Genomic DNA, 17,712 nt, shown 5'->3' with positions numbered 1-17,712 from the left:
TAAAATGGAATTACGCAGTTTGCCTGAATGTTTGATTATGCATTATGCTTGTTTTTCTTTTTCATTGTTGACTCTTCTCGTATTTGTTTTTTTTTTTCTTATATCTGGGCTGTACGGGGATTTCTCCTGGATGCGCTGTAATGCACGTGGTGGTAGTTGATCCCTTTTGCGCTTAAGGTTTTTTAACTGAGTAAATGTGCAGTTTTTTTCCGGGATATAACATTCAAGTGATCTGTGACGTTTTTAAAACCAAGGAAAAACTTTTAAATTGGAGCGTAATATTCTCTGTTCAGATTGTTGGGGCTTTTATGGTTGTTTACCCTCAGTTTTGCGGGGATAGAGTTTACAGCTGCTTATTTTTTTATGTAGATATTTGATTTGTTTATTTACAAGTATTAACCGGGTGGTCTCTGGCTGGGCCAGAGGCCCATTTTTATCGAAGACCTGGGGAGAAAATGTCCAAGAAAGGTATTTTAATAGTATGATATATGAAAACTTTATTAAAACACTAAATACAAAGCTTTATTAATGTAGCTTCTATCTACTCTAGTAGAAGGACGTGGTGGTGGAGTGGTTGCGCAAACCCAGGCAGGGCGTCCTCGCTTGGGGTACAATTTCGATGTAGTTGAAACTGTTTAGTTTATGCTTTTAAAATTAACGTTGTTGTAAACGCGCAGACGCCCATATAACGCGAGAGATGTGTCCCAGTGCATGTGTGTACTCGGACGGCAGCCAAAATTCCATAGCAGACTTGATTCAAATTTGGAATAACGAGTTTAATCCTTGAAAATAAATTTACAGCACTATTTCAGCAGCTGTATAGAAACCGTAATGTGCCAATTCCATGTTGCTAGTATGATTTTTTTTCAGCTACGTTCTTTGACAGCATTAAGCCTATCGTAATTTAGTTTATGATCAAATCCGCTTGATCATGAGTAACTTTATGATTACCTTGTACTAGTAACAGACTATTTTAATAAAGTTGTCATTTGGTTGTCAAGTTTGAGCTTTCATTCATTTTGCATGCTTTTATGGCATGTCAGTAATGCCTTGTTAGGGTTGCAGACTACTTTGGTGTAGTGCTTTTGTTATGAAGCAGTTTGCATGTTGTGGCTACGTAAAGGCTTTATAATGGCTTCACTTTTGGATATGGTTTAGATTTGCCAGGATTGGGAGCCTAACGTGGTTAGACTTTTAATACCGTAGGGTTATAGGTAGTTACTAGGTTATTGGCCCTGAGGCCCTTACAAGCCTAGCCAAGGATTTAGCCTATGTTCAAGTCAGCACCCTGTGCTACTGTCCAGCAGGGACATAGATGGAATCCCAGGGGTGTATTTTCTGTTCCCCATCCAATTATCCAGGTTGTGCTTAAAAAGGTTTAATGAGGTGCTCTGCTTTATGTGGAGAGAGTCTATTCCACAAAAGGTATGTGAAGAGAGTCTATTCCACAAAAGGGGGGGGGGTCTCTGGGCCACATAGTGGAGCTTGAGTTGCAGATATGCAGCAGTCCCCCCCAGGGTGGGGTGATAGTTTACTGTGTAGATTCATAGCTTTGTACTAAACTATCGGCCCTAGGGCCTCTACAAGCCTAGCCATAACAATTCCCTGGATCTTTCTTCCCACAATATTTACTTCCCTTTTTTTTGTATGCCAGACAGAGGTCACCTCTGAAAGAGACTGTAGGCTACTTGACTAGAGGGACAGGGCTTTTAGCCTCTGTGTAGGGTAAATGTTTGAGGCCCTGGATTCTGTGGGTGAAGAATCTGTCTTAGTTGCTGCATGTGCTTTTGAGAGGTACATGCTGAAAGGGGCATTGTATTTAATCTGTCTTATAAGAGAATACAGGGATGCCCTCCTTTTCTTGGCATACATGAGTTGAACAGTACCCCTGTGTGTTATGTTCGGAGGAAGAGTATTTTCAGTGTTATGTCTTCGGTGCCAGTAAGCTTAAATCTTCTGGTTCTATCCTCGGTCTCTGAGACAACATTTTGTGTATAGACCGCTCGGCTTGTGTGCTTTTTCAGTTTGTTCCACTGGGCAGTAGAGTGCCGGACTTCACGCTCATCTGTGAAACTGGAAAACTGGCAAGACTACATCTATTCAAGTGGTTTCACGTCTTTGTTTTTAATAGAGACAGTGTAGAAAACTGATGTAATGGATATGGGTTTCATAAAGTAATCTCTTGCTGTGCCATTTGGATGACTTTTCAAACTGGTGTAATGTTTCAGGAGCTAAAGTTTGGAAGAATGTACATGAAATGACATGCCTAGAATGTATTTTATGCAAGTCGCTGCTACCTTGATGCAGAGTAGTCAAAACTGCGTAAGAATAGATTGCAATTTAAAATCTGGACAGTTTCCGTTGTAGGAAGAAGGGGGGATTGGTGAAGTAGCTGTAGACCCATTAAGTGGGGACAGCATGGAGGGGGGGCTTTGAAATACGATGGTAATTGGGAAAAATAATTTTTTGTGACAGTCTGTGTAATACAAACTGAACAGTGAAGTTCTAATTTATTTTAGTCTCATTAAAGTAATTTTGAGCAGGTCTGATTTGTCTTGGATTTGTATTCCTTTCTGCACCCCCTTGTGGAAATGTAACTTTAAATATAACAGTTATTTGTGTTGCATTTCAATTTTATACTGTAATATGCAGGGCCTGTCTTTCCTACATTACAACTTGTGTCCCCCCTTTATGATTCACTCAACATAAGGAAGCACTTAGTGATAGCAATCAGTTTTCTCTTGCTGAATTTTGCTTTGCATTTAAATACATGAAAGCCAACAAGCTGAAATTCATAGCATTTGTGCCCCAACAGTTGACCGCTCTTGGTATCTCCTTTCAGTTTGCTGTGATGTCATGGATAACTGGCAGAAAGTTGTCACTTCAGATGTGCAAATGCTTGGTAGGATTCATTTGTTTGAGATTCTCTGCATTTGCATAGAGGTCAGTATTTCACTGACTAGAATGGTTTTGTTCATGTGGTAGTTTTTCGTCCCTGCTCTTCGTGTACAGGTTTTTCTAAAGTGTCACATCACCTGTTAGTACACGTTTAAGCAAGAAATCTCAGTGTAAATTGGTCAGCAATGCTAACCACTAGCTTAGGCTGTATGTGTGGAGGAGGTTTCCTTTCTGAAATTGAGGCTTGAATGGGTGAAAGGGTTGGGTCTTCATTGAGCAGTGGTAGAGAAAATAGATGTGAAGAAATTTAAAACTTAAGGGGTGATCTGTGTTAGAGAAACTACATTGGGAGATGTTTTCCTTTAGTGTCGTCTGTCACTTGGTGTACCCCTGCTCATATTTGAAAAGGTATCCCATACACTTCAAGTGTAAAATGTTTGGGTATGGTTCCAAAAGTTAAATGTTTTTTAGCTTGCAATTTTAAGTAGGTTATATATTTTACACCCCTGATTCTTGCAAAGTAACCCCAGTAAACTTGCTTGCATAGTCCAGTCACACCTGAAGATCTGTTTTCATTCATTATGGCTTACTGCAACCTGCCCCTCTTTGCTGGCAGGCCTCTTGTAAAGGATCTAGCTACTGGTGTGATTTTGCTTCAGAGCTTCTTGCAGTACTTGCTAGGAAGTCCTCTACGTAGTAACGTTTGCTTCTGCTACCTCAGTAGTGACCCAGCCTGAGGAATGCTGTAAGTTTCCAATATGGTGTGCAAAAATAGGCATGCACCTGGCCTTCTGGTTTGATTTAGACTAGAGCACCACTATTCCCTCATCTCAAATAGCTGGTTTTAGTTGCTCTTAAATGTGTAGTCAAGTCTGAAATGATTCATGTGATTTCTGATTTGTGCTATCTGATATTAAACCTCTCGTTAGAATTACTGTCTTCGTAATTGTCCTTTCCCTCTACAAATGGACTTGCTCTTGACCAAGGTGTGTATGCAAAGCAAAAGGTGAGAGTTTTTTTCACCTGCAGTATCAAATGTTAAAACTTGAAAGTATTTTCTCTAGTGTTACTGTAGAGTTAAAGTTAAGTTAGTGTTCTTCACATATATAACTGTTAATCCTGAAATATGTTCAGAAGCTCAATACTGAATGTAATGTTAATGGTGGTGTTGCTGTCTGAAAGATAAACTACTGTGTTTCTAGTCCCTGCCGCTCTATCTAATTACTCTATTCCTCTCAACATACAGAACAGACAGATGAGACAAATGGGAAGGAATGGTTCACACCCCCCCTTGGAAAAAAAGTTGAGGGTTAAAACATAAGAATTTTTTCATCTCTCTGGATTGTGTAGGAAAAGCATCCCCACTGAAGGAAAACATTAGGAGAGTTGCACTTTCACAACACTTGGTTTCTTTGAAGAATGTCTCAAATTAGTTTTTTTTTTTTTGGTTTCCTTTTCTCCCACTGTATGTTCAGGGTCTGAACATATGGGGCTGGGGGTGATTCACCATGTAGGATTAAGTATATCTAGGAATTTATCATCAGCTAGGTCTTGCAGGTGGCAATATGTTGCACTGAAATCTACATGCATGGAGACCTAGCAAAAGCACAATTTAAGAGAAAAAAAACTGCTCCAAGGTTGTTTTAATATATTTGCAAATGTACAAATCATTCCTTAGTACCTGTCATGACACCTGTGAATGTGATGGTAAGGAAGCTTGGTTAACTGAAAATAAACATTGGTATGTACCTGTCCAGGCACTTGCATCAACTGGAATGTCCACAGATGTTGCTTACAGAAGGAATATTGGGCCTAAGGCACATGACCTAAGACTGTCTCAAAGCTCACTTGTTTCCTCTTGTACAGACTGAGGTGTCCTATGCCTGGATTAAAAGACATTCAGACTCTGCAATAATAGACCTAATTTGCATCTAAAACTCAAATGGTATTAGAAATACTGGGTTCAGTGATCTGTATATTTTGTGACTTCATCAGAATGATCTGGAGAAACTGGTTACATATTCCAGAGTATACCATGCTTATGGGACAGACTCCCTTAGATGTTGTGCAGAGACCCTATTTAAGAATAATTTAGGCTGGTGGATGAAACTGACCTAATGGACAGAGGCAGTGTTTAAATGCCCTGTCTTGCAGGACTGACTGCTAATGTGCTAATGCACTAAAGATGAGAACAATAGTTTTGGCAAGGATGTTTAACCATGTATGGAATAACGTTACTGGGTGACAAACTGGGAAGCGTGTGTGTGATCGTGTATGTGTTGGGGAGGATAGCTTAGTCTATAAATAAGCAGAAATCGGTTGTAAAATGCTTGAGTGACCACTGCACTTTATCTTGCTGTTTTGCCTGTTCTTGGTACCAGGTTTGACCCAGTCCTAATTGTAGTGCATTGTTTCCCATTAGTTGAGATATTTTTCCAGAGATAGAAGCAAATGTCTTGGTAGTCTAGACTGATCCAGTACCATTTGATCATTAGTCTAGGTGCATGTTTAAAGATGCAGTGCTGGTCTTTACCACTTGTATGTGCAACTGGCATACTTTCTGGTCAGTTGACTTGACAAGTTTCAACTTGTATGCTTTGTGAAATGCTGTTATTGGTGTTTGTCAGTAATATCGTAAGCACGCAGAGCAGTGGCTTCTGATTTTACTCATCTGCTCTATATAAATATAAATGCAAAATGGCACTTTGGGATATGTTTTGGAGTGAAACTTCACTTTTTAGTCCTCCTTTTCTTGGCATGTATGAGTTGGGATGTACTCCTGCATGTTATGTCCGGAGGAAGAGCATTTTCAGTGCTATGTCTTCGGTGCCAGTTGGCTTAAATCTACTGGTCCTATCCTCAATCACTGAGACAACATTTTGGGTGAAGACTTCTTGGTGTGCAGTGTAAAGTTTGAATTTCAGTTTAGTGTTATGATTAGCATATTAAATGCACTTCTTGTGGCAGTAGAATTTTCAAATTTGAAACACTTGGACAGAAGGCTTTTTAAATTTTGTAGTAATTTTTTTCCTGAGGCAGGGTAAGTGCAGAGTTGATGTAATGGGAGTGAATTTATCAAGTAAGCAAAGTGCAAATTCCTTGCAGGCTTGAAAAGTGAAGTGCAAATTCCTTGCAGGCTTGAAAAGTGAGGTGCATTGCATGTACATATCTGCCCTACCAGTTAACATGGACTTTCTTGGGGTAGATCAGCCAAGGTTGGGAAGAGCATAACTCGAGAGTTGGAAAGGTGTGTGTTTGTGTGTGTGTTTGTGTGTGTTTGTTTGTGTGTTTGTTTGTGTGTGTGTGTGTGTTTGTGTGTGTGTGTTTGTGGGGTGTGTGTGTTTGCGGGTGTGTGTGTTTGCGGGTGTGTGTGTGTTTGCGGGTGTGTGTGTTTGCGGGTGTGTGTGTTTGCGGGTGTGTGTGTTTGTGGGTATGGGTGTGGGTGTGCGTGTTTGTTTGTGTGTTTTCATGGAATGACCCTTATGTGCATTTTTCCAACGTGTTTTTTGTAGTCCAAAATGAATTGATAGCCCTAGCCCTTCCCCCACACAATTATTGAGGTGTCAGGACTGTACTTGCACTTTGATCCTTGCAGCTTCATGCGTAAGTGACATTCTTAAGGGGTTCCAGTATTAGCTTAGGAAGGCATTAATGGACCACTTTACTTTGCCAAGGGTGACCTGCACCTTTCCCCCTAGGCTTTCAAAATACTGGCTAAAACTTTATCCACCCCTAGTGTTTTTATAGGCAATGCTAAATTGACTTGGGTCCACTTCTCTTTGGAGTCTAATTTAGATGTTAAAGCTCATGGCAGTCTGGCTAACAAAGTTAGATTGCAAACTGGGAGCAGTCATTGAATCCCTAATAAATGTATAATACATTTTGTGAAGTCTGCCACCCTAGGTAACTGTCATCAATACAGCACACTGGTTGATTCACTAGTTAAGTTTTGGGGGAGCTCTTGGATAGTAACCCAGCTTTTGACCAACATGTATCCAAGGTAGTAGAATTCTGTTCCTCAGCTTTAGCAAGGGCATGGCATCTAGGTCCAAGTGTTGTCATACCACTGTATTGTGCCCTCATGACTAACATGTAATGACACTTCACTGTGTACTTGACCAGACCCATGCAGCTGGAGTGTCCACAAACATTCCTGATAAAAAAAAAAAAAATACGTGGAGTAAACACACTGCTTTATGCTGACTACCTCAAAACTGTCCTCTCTGGCTCGTACCATAAGAATTAATAGTTTACAGAAGGAAGATTAATAATAATTTAAAAATACTGAAATAGAAATGAAAAATAAGATACTATTTTTAAACACAAAGTATAAAGTGAGCTATGGAGATAACAATGACCTATTGCACATAAATGTTTAAGAATTTAACAGGTTAGGGTATGGGTTTGTTCAGCAGTCTGATAGCATGTGGGAAGAAGCTGTTATGGAATCTGGATGTCCTGCATCTAGCGCTTCCTTGTTGGCATGAGTTTGAACAGCTCATAGACCGGATGATGTATATCCCTCTAGTAGTTTTCGGACTGCCATAGCATCTGTTTGAATATATGTCCTGTAGGGACTGAAGGTTGGAGCCAATGAATTTTGTGGCTTGTTTAATAATTTTATCCAGTGCTTTCTGATCAGCTTGAGAGCAATTTCCATACCAGACAATGTCTGTACTCAATTGTGGCTCTGTAGAAGGTAAGTAGGACCTGTGGGGGGAAGTTTGCTCTACAGTCTCCTAAGGAAGTGGAGATGTTGGGCTCTCTTTATAAGGTAGGAAGTGTTTGGCCCAACTGAGGTCTTGTGAGATATGTATCCATAGTAATTTGGTGCTATTAACTCTCCACTGTGGCACCATTGATGACGATAGGAGTGTGTGGCTTATTTACTTTCCTAAAATCTATTTCCTTGGTTTTTCCAACATTTAGTGCTAAGTTGTTGTCAGTGCATGAGTTCCCTGTAGGCTCCTTCATCTTCCTTCTTGATAAGGCCAATTACTGTGGTGTCCTCTACAAATTTGAGTCTTTGAATGATGCTTAGCTGTGCAGTCATGTTTTAGAATTGTGAAAAGAAGTGGACTGAGTACACAACCTTGTGGGAACCCGGTGTTTAGGGTGATGCTGTTCGAGTGATGTTTTCCAGCTCTAACTATTCGTAGCCTTTCAGTCAGGTATTCGTGGCCTTTCAGTCAGGAAGCAGAGGATCTAGTTGCATATTTTGTTTTCTATGCCTAGATTATTCAGCTTAGACAGCAGTTGTGGAATTACTGTATTGAAGGCAGAGCTGAAATCTATGAACGGCATGCGTACATAACAGTCCTTATTTTCCAGGTGATCCAAGGTGTGATTAAGTGTTAAGGCTATGGCATCCGCAGTAGAACGATTTGGCCTGTATGCAAATTGAAAAGTATCAAATGTAGCCGGTAGGCAGAATGTTATGTGATCCTTTATCATTTTTTCGAAACACTTAAAATTGGCAAATTATTTAATGATGCTGGAGATGGTTTCTTGGGCAGAGGGATAATGTCAGTGGTCTAAGCATTTGGGCACTTTTTTTTTTTTCCTGGCTGAGATGTATTGAAAATGTCTGAAGACTGGTGCCAGCTGATCAGCACAGTTTAAGTAGCCTCCCTGGGATCATATCCAGACCAGATGCTTTGCCTGGGTGAACCCTATGTAGATTCCTGCATACCTCTTCTAAGTTGAAGCATAGTGATGTGCCATCTACGTTTGTCTGTACTCTTTAGTATGGTTCCATTTGATTCCTCTAATCTACTGAAGTAGATATTTAGCTTGCTTAAAAAGTTTGGGTTATCACATGTGGATGGTGGCTTGTCTGATGTTTTGGATCCCTCTCCACAGCTGCTTGGGATCTTTCTGGTCAGTGAGGTGTGTCTGTATTTTCAGACTGTAGGCCTGTTTTGCTACTTGCACACCTTTAAGTTGGCCCTGGCCTTTTTTCAAAGCATTTCTGTCTCCAGCCTTAAAGGCAGAATTGCGCACTCTGTTATTCGTATACCTCACTGGTGAGCCAGGGTTTTTGGTTGGCTCTGTTTACATCTTTCAGGGTGGTGACACATTTTGTGATGTATCCCACAACCGTTTCAGTATATTCCAAATTACTAGATTCCACTCGGTAGATTCAAAGCAGTCTTGCAGAGCTGAGACAGCTGTTTCAGGCCATTTGCTTATTTGCTTCTTGAAAGGTTTTTCTCTTACTAGCCTAGGTTTGTAGGCAGAGAAGCAGGATGGAAATGTGATCTGAGCTACCCAGATGGGGGTGGGGAAATACTTTGAATGCCTGTTTGATATCTGAGTACACTTGATAAAGTGTGTGTTCACCTCTTGTAGAGAACATATTGCTTGAAGTTTGGTAACACAGGTTTCAGTTTAGCCTGATTGAAATCCCCAGCTAAAATGTTGACCCATTCTGGGTTCTCTTTCAGATCACAGGCCAACAGGTACAGGCTGGCAAGTGCTTCAGTTAGTGCTTGCAGGAGGTATATAAACTGCAGTTATAGTTGAAAATTCCCTGAGCAAGTAGAATGGACTACATTTTAATTGTAAGGTATTCAGTGTCAGCTGAGCAATGGCTAGTAACGACATTGTTTACTCACCAGCTGTTTATGTATGTACAGACTCCCCCCCCCCCCACCTTTAGTTTTTCCACTGAGAGGCTATAACCTGTCTGCTCTGAATAAAGAGAATTTGTCTATCCTAACAGCTTGGTCACTGATATTTGAATTCAGCCAAGTCTCAGTGAATATAATACAGCTGTTCCGTGCCTTACTGTTTGTGTTTAAAGTCTAGCCTGATAGTCCATTTTGTTATCCAGAGATTTTACATTAGCCAGCAGCATAGAAGGAATTGTAGGCCTTAGTGGAGTTTTTCTTAATCTGACACGATACCAGATTGCCTGAATTTTGTAGAAAGTACTGTATTTTCATTTGTTTTAGAATTCTTCCCTTCTGAGAGTCCTCAACAAAATATGATCACCTTTCTAATCTTTAATTTTAGATAACCATTTTGGGGGGGGTTTAAAACTCTCAATCTGCGTTTTGTCTTTATGAATGCAATGTTTCTCCTTACTGTGTGTTGTAATTCTAAGCCAAATGTTGTCCACTCTTGTGTTCCTTACCTTTAGCTTTTTTGTGACACAGTTGTCATGTGGGATTGTTTTAACAATGTCTCATCGGTGGGTTTAAGGTAAGATGCAATCAATCTTATCAAGAAGTCAATTTTGTTGAAGTGCTACTGTTGCTATGTAAGACTTGGAAATTACTGTGCACTTTTGCAGGATACTGCACTCTTGAGGGTTAAACCACCAATGAACTGAAGCATGCAGCAGCCAATTCCTGTTCTATAAATTTACTTAGTCCCAGAGGACTGTAGTTCTCTCTCCAGTGTTGAATCTTATTCCTACTGTGTGATCTTGAGCAATTCACTTAACCAGGCAGTGCTTTGGGGCAATTGGGGAATTTAAGTTGGACTCTAGTGGTTTGGATTGGGTGCATAGCAACTTTCTGTGAACCTGTCACAGGACCGTTTCTGCTGCTTTCAGTCTGTTAGCTGTGGTGGCTGTGGGTTTCAGTAAATGTTTTAAAGATTCATAGCTCTTCACTGCATGTTAATCTGAACAATCAGAAATCCATTGTTTAATGTAAACATTTCCTTTCAGCATTGTCTCCTGCTACATTTCATTTGCAGCCTGCTTTTCCCTTCATGGACTATACCAAATTATCTATGAAATTCCCCTTGGCTTCCTCAGTTTACTGCCTGCCAAGCAGTTCTGTAATAGTGTGTGAAATGATGTGCATAGCTACTTTGTAGCATTGCCTCTTGCTACTAAAGAGGGACAGGTTTACGACCATTCACTAATGCTGCTTTGCCATGGTAAATCACTGCTGGGCTGTAAAATGGCTGTTTATGGCACTTTATTTGGCTTCTTTCTGTCTCATCTTAATGTGTTCTGAAAATGCTCTCTGTAGTTTGATGGTTGTCAGATTAGTGCATCTTTTAAAATGGGATAGTTGTGTAGTATAGCTGACTCTGCATTTATTTTCTAAACCTTGTAATAGCACTGCCACACTCTGCATTTTCAGCAGATGGGTGTGGTGACCAATATGAGTGAAGGCAATGCTAATATGACAAGCACAACATGGATGATAGATGCTTCTTAGACAAGTCTGCATTTTCTTTTATGCTGTCTTATCACTAAATTCAAGAATGTCTCCTCATAATCAATGTACTTGGTATACAGTCCTTTGGGACATATGGTATCTTTATGTACTTGGTCCACTACAATGCTTACTGAATTCATGTGCAGGTAGTTTTTACATAATGTTTTATGTATGTTATATACAGGAGTACCACCATGGAGGAACCTATGATTAAACTGAAAAATGAGTGTGTTTCTGTCAGAGTTCTACTCTGGTAGCTTAGCTTTACTCTGCCTCACCTGTACGCCATTGGGTTCCAAGTCTAGTGGATATAGAGCTGCAAAAGAAGCCTATTTCAATAGCACAGGATTTCAGACTAGTGGAAATGGAAACTGCAGGGCCTGTTTCATCTGTAAGCCTATATTTCACCTACATAGTTCCTATTTACATTGGACTTGTTTACCGTGAAAGTGTGACTGGGAATTAAAGCACCTTCTGAATCGGATCCCTATGGAGAAAAAGCTTCATGGTTACATTTACACACTCTTATAACATAATATTGTATGACAACTGATGTTAAGTTGTCAATCTCGCCTTCATTCTTGCTGGATGGGTTCGGAGCCGATCCTCGGCTCCGACTCGGCACTTGCTAAGCTCGAGAGCTTATTTTTACCAGCTCGAGGCAACCCTATATCCCATGATGCAAGGCGGAGATTACTCAGATCTCGTTTGCCGCTTCGCTTACGAGGTGCTTTTTTTACCAGCTCTAGGTAAGTGACTTATAAGATTGTTTAAACCCCCGTTTAACTTAAATTTTTTCACTAAATTTTCTTTGTATAGTTAATTTCGAGTCACCTTAGCCCTATTCCCGTCAGTGTTCCCCTCGAGTTAGTTGTTCCCTTACCTTGTAGGCCCTAGGCCTTCCCCTCTATTTTTCCTGTCAGGATTTTTAATTGAGTGATTCTGTGTCATTGTGTGTGTTAGTACATTATTTTAGTCACTTAATTTATTTTGTGTTGTAGAGTGTACTGTGTGTGTGTTTGTGGATTACTTTCTTCGACACAGAAAATGTCGAAAGAAACTAAGGTTTCAAGAAGTGTGATTCGTGCTGTCAGAAGATGTCTCTGACAGACGGTCACACTTCTTGTATTTATTGCCTGGGACCTTCTCACCTGCAGGACTCTTGTGCTATCTGTCATGCCTTCAGCCCAAGAGTCCTGCAGGAGAGAAAAAATAAGCTCATTTTGAGGGGCTTATTAAAACCCGAGAGCTCCCCGACTAAGTCAGTGCCGGGGAAGCCCTCGAAACCTGCTAAGCCTTCGGCTCAGGCTTCGAAGCCGTCGGCTGCAGGTATGTCTACTTCTGGGTCGAGATCGGCTCCGGCCGGAGCCGATCCTTCTGCACCAGGATCAGTATCGGTTCCACTCGGCGCCGATACTATTCGGTCCACACATTCAGAGTCGGCTCCGGCTGGAGCCGACGTCTCTTCGGCTCCGATGGCTCCATCGATCTCGAAAAAGAGATCTCGATCTCCTTCAATGGAATCGATCCATTCGGCTCCGAGATCACCCTTGCTCTCGGAGCGGAGCCATCGGAGCCGATCTTCTCGGTCATCCAGGCTATCGGATCATGACCTCGAGAGAGTGGTGAGTAGACTTTTGAAATCTCAGGCATTGACACAAATTCTCCATAGCCCATCTCAACAGACGGTAGCTTTGTCACAACCACTCAAAATTCCTTCTTCGACTCCCTTACAGAGCTCGGAGCCGGAGCTCCTCGGAACCGGTACCGTTGTGACCTCGGAGCCGATACAACACCTTTCGGCTCCGACGTCTTCGGCTCCGATCTCCTCCTTGAGACCTTCATTGCAGGGATCCGGGCGCTCTCGTCGGCTCCGAGGGGGCGAGTGGCATCGGACCCTTGTCCGACCCCGTTCTCCCTCTCGTAGCTTCGGCGCTGATGAGCTCGGCCCCGACATCTGCCTCGGAGCCTTCCCTGTCTGTGAGGCCTGGGGTTCCTATCTCTTCGGAGCGGGAGCCTTCTGGTCTCTCCGATGGGGGAGCCTTCGAGGTGATGAGGAGTGTACTAGCCCCTGGGCTTAGTCAACGGTCTGTTCCATCAGCTCCTCCCACTACAGTGCCTGCTGATGTCTCTTCTCACTCTCTTGCTCCCGGACCCAGAGATCCAACGCCTCAGGTTTCCCCATTGGGAATATCTTCCTCTTCCGAGGCTTCTCCCGATCTGTCAGGAGAACCCCCTCGTAAGAGGACATGTAAGAGGAAACATGTAGACTCCCCTGAGTCTACCACATCAGATACTGACTTGGATGAGTCGGAGGGGTCCCCAAGGTCCTCCTCTGAGGATGTCTCATTTTCAGACATCCTTGAAATCCTTAAACAGAGGGGGAACTGGCCCTCCCTTAATCCCTCCGAGGACGAGTCAGTATACCTAGAGGCGTTCAGATCTCGACCCTCCACCTCCTGGGTGTCTCCGCCTTTCGACCCTCTCATGGAAGTAGTGGCTCGGAAGGCGTGGATGGCTCCGGATTCGGTGGAACCTTTCCCTAGGAGACCTTCCAAAATTATTACAGCTCCTCAGGATAGGCAGTATTTAACTAAAGGTGTCCCGGTTGATGCCATGGTGGTGGCTGCTGCCACCAAGAAGGAACTTGCTGATCCTTCAGTACCTGTTCATCCTCCTAATAAGGATTCTAGGACTATGGATAGGTACGGTAAGCGGATTTTTTCCTCAGCGACTTTTGCAATGAGATCGCTGAACTATCTATGCCACTTCACCCGCCTCCAAAGAGATGTTCTTAAGGAGCTGGGGGAAGTTTTACAGGATCCGTCAGCTGCTGGGGCTCAAGACAAGATTTCCTCACAGCTAGGAATCCTTAATTCTATTGCCAACTCCTCCATGCGGCTCATCTCTTATTCAGCCGATGGAGCGAGTAGAGCCGCAGGCACAGGAGTGGCTTTAAGGCGTCAGTCCTGGATGCGGCTTTGTAATTTTGCAGACCCCTTTAAGGCGTCTTTCACAAACTCCCCTTTTGATGGCTCGACATTGTTCGGTCCTCAAGTGAAAGACACTTTGACTAGATGCGAGCAGGATGGCAAGACTCTTTCTGCCGTAGGAGTCCGTTTCTCCTCACCTTCTAGACCTTATCCCAAAGGACAGAAGGGAGGAAAAATGTAGTTCCGCAAATCCCAAGGAGTCGCGCCTGACGCACGAAGTCAATTTACCCCCAGAGGCAGAGGGGGTAATAACTATAGACGCCGTCCTAGAGGCAGAGGGGGTCCGCAGAATCAGGGTAGCAGAGAGCCTCTTTCTGACAAACCCTTTCAGCATCCCTGAGATGTTGCCCGATTGTCTGCCTTCGGAGGCAGTCGGGAGAAGATTATCGCTGTACCCAGTAGCCTGGCTTTCCCTTTCTCAAGACAAATGGGTACAGTCAATCATATCCGAGGGTTACAAAATCCCCTTTATTCAAAACCCAACTCAACAAAAGGGAACCCTTCCAGACGTTCCACCCGGTCTAAGGGAATTAGCAGTACTAGAAATATCAAAACTGCTAGTAAAAAGAGCCATCCAGCCAGTCCCGGCAGACCAATTAGGATCCGGAATTTACTCAAGGTTCTTTTTAGTTCCAAAAAAGACAAGGGACTGGAGGCCAATATTAGATCTGAGCAGACTCAACAAGTTTGTAAAGAAGTCAAAATTCCGGATGGTCACGCTACAGTCCATTCTACCCTTTCTGGGCAAGGACAATTGGATGTGCTCCATAGATCTTCAGGATGCGTACTATCACATAAAATTCACAGGCGCTCCAGAAGATTTCTCCGCTTTCGGCTGGGGACCAGTCACTTCCAATTCAGGGCCCTGCCCTTTGGACTCCCTACAGCCCCCAGAGTGTTTACCAAATGCATGGCAGTGGTTACGGCTCATCTGAGACGTCAAGGATTCCAGGTGTTTCCATATTTAGACGACTGGCTCCTTACTGCCACCACCAGGCATCACCTCCTCCAAGCAAGAAATCACACCATTCACACTTGCAGAAGGTTAGGAATTTCTATAAACGTCGAAAAATCTGTCTTGTCGCCTTGTCAATATATTACCTTTATAGGCGCAAATTTGGACACCGTGCAACTTTCGGCAAGGTTGACAGACCAGAGGATCCTGGATATTCAAAAACACGTCCAAGTGATCCTATTCAGCAAAAAAATTCAGGCCAGGTTTGCTCTAAAAGTGCTGGGTCTTATGGCGGCCGCCATAACACTTCTTCCTCTAGCACGCTTTTACATGCGGCTACTTCAATGGATGTTATTCACCCAATGGTCCTTTCAACAGCTTCCCATGCGTCACCGGATCATGGTAACCCCGATTTGCAAGAAACATCTGACTTGGTGGATATCGTCCCCTCAGATCCATCAAGGCACGCCGTTTGTCCCTCTTCCTCCGGTTGCCACGGTTACATCTGACGCCTCCCTGATCGGGTGGGGGGGGGCATTATCAGGGCAGAATGGTCCATGGCACTTGGCAACCTCACGAGTACCACCTGCACATAAATGTTCTGGAGATGAGAGCAGTGCTTTTAACGTTGCAAGCCCTCAACGACTCTCTTCCTCAGGGAACAATTGCAGTTCAAACAGACAATATGTCAGTAGTTTGGTACATAAACAAACAGGGCGGAACCAAATCCTATCCACTATGTCGAGAGGCTCTCAGACTCTGGCAATGGGCGATCTCCTCTCATCGGTTTCTGATAGCAACGCACATCCCCGGGAAATCCAACATCATAGCGGACAGATTGAGCAGAGCTATTCTCATGCCTCACGAGTGGTCTCTCAAACAGACAGTGGCGGAAGAGATTTTTCAGAACTGGGGAATTCCTTGCTGCGACCTTTTTGCTACACCCCAAAACAGCAAATGCCCAGACTTCTTCTCTCTCTTCCCCCTCCCAGGCCATCCCCCCAGAGACGCTCTAACCCAAGATTGGCCCCGGGGACTTCTTTATGCCTTTCCTCCCTTTCCGCTGATACCTCAGCTAATTCAGAAAGCAACCGCCTTGAGAGCCAAATTGATTCTCATTGCCCCTTATTGGCCTCGACAGATATGGTTTCCGCTCCTACATCGTTACCTATTGGTACAGCCATGGCATCTGGACCCGGTTCCAGATCTTCTGACCCACCAGTTGGGTCACCTGCACCAATCCATACCCTCTCTCAACCTCACTGCTTGGTTGCTCCACTTCCATCCTTAGCCAGGCTCCCTATGATTTCTAATCCCGTACGGGATATCATAGTAGCTTCCCTAAAATCTTCCACCAGAAAGATCTACACTAGTAAATGGCGACGTTTCTCTTTCTGGGCAAAAGCTAGGGACATAGATCCCTATACTGCTCCAATTCATTCAATATTGGACTTCCTAGCTGGCATTTTTCATTCAGGGTCTTCTTCTTCTACAGTGAAAGTTCAACTGGCAGCCATTTCAAATTTTCACATAGGCTTTTCGGACCACAATATCATGTCACATAAACTCTGCAAAGCATTCCTTAGAGGTATCTTTTTATTGAAACCCCCAATTAGAGACCCCCCACCACATTGGGACCTAAATTTAGTTTTATCATCTTTGATTCTTCCCCCGTTTGAACCTGCAGCTGCCTGTTCTTTGAAATTACTTTCTTGGAAGACACTGTTTCTAGTTGCCATTACGTCTGCCAGAAGAGTATCTGAGCTTCATGCTCTCTGTGTTCGTCCTCCTTATCTGATTTTTCACAAAGATAGGGTGTCCCTAAGAACTAATCCATCATTCTTACCGAAAGTAGCATCTCAGACTAACTTAAACCAGTCCATTGATCTCCCGGTATTTTTCCCGAATTACTCTGATAGAGCTGAACTAAAGCTACATTATCTCGATGTTCACCGCCAACTGAGATATTATCTGGATAAGACAAAAATTTCTAGAAAGTCTGACCAACTTTTTCTGTCCTATGCAGACAACAGGAAAGGCCTTCCAGTTTCTAAAGTTACTTCATCTAGGTGGCTGTCTTCATTGATCACTTACATTTATCAGCTCAGGGGCAAAGAATTGGTTTCTATCCCAAAAGCCCATTCTGCCAGAGCGCTAGCTACATCTACAGCTTTCCAAGCTAGACTTCCAATAGACACTATTTGTGCAGCAGCCACATGGGCCTCTCCTCATACCTTTGTCTCACATTACAAACTAGATTTGGTCTCCAGAGATAGAGCAAAATTTGGTTCCACCATTCTCAAGAGTCTGTTCCAATGAGCCACCCCGGATAGAGGTGCTAGGGACGCGGTCCCATCCAGCAAGAATGAAGGCGAGATTGACAACTTAACATTTAGAAGTTATGTACCTACCATAACGTTCCATGTTAGTTGTCTTCTCTCTCCTTCTTTAGGCTAAGGCCCCACCCTCCTTCCCCCTAGCCTGGTCAGGCCGAGAAGATTATTAAACCTCTATTAGAGGTTGTTACCTTCATTATACTTGGCCCCTTGTTTATATGTTAGGTAGACATTTGCTACAGTTATGATGGCATTTAGTTTTATTCCTTCTTTGTTGGAAGAAGGTTCTGCTATTTCTTAGCTACCAAACGAGATCTGAGTAATCTCCGCCTTGCATCATGGGATATAGG

General features: G+C 43.0%; 1 protein-coding gene and 2 non-coding genes across 3 annotated transcripts in view; all 3 read left to right on the top strand.

Annotated features, from left to right (window-relative positions):
* The window catches only part of LOC122805289 (neutral alpha-glucosidase AB-like), a 270,885-nt gene that overhangs the window by 90,312 nt on the left and 162,861 nt on the right, over positions 1 to 17,712 (top strand). The gene's annotated exons all lie outside the window — the stretch shown is intronic.
* Positions 1,852 to 1,986, top strand: LOC122805710. The gene has a single exon (XR_006365418.1). It is a non-coding gene; the product is annotated as a small nucleolar RNA SNORA57 (small nucleolar RNA).
* On the top strand, positions 5,641 to 5,775 carry LOC122805706. The gene has a single exon (XR_006365414.1). It is a non-coding gene; the product is annotated as a small nucleolar RNA SNORA57 (small nucleolar RNA).

The sequence above is a fragment of the Protopterus annectens genome, chromosome 6.part1 (genome assembly GCF_019279795.1).
Source record: "Protopterus annectens isolate FY-2018-M chromosome 6.part1, PAN1.0, whole genome shotgun sequence".
In the NCBI taxonomy this organism is placed as follows: Eukaryota; Metazoa; Chordata; order Ceratodontiformes; family Protopteridae; genus Protopterus; species Protopterus annectens.
Note: the sequence above shows the minus strand (reverse complement) of the source record. Positions and strands in the feature narration are given on the sequence as shown.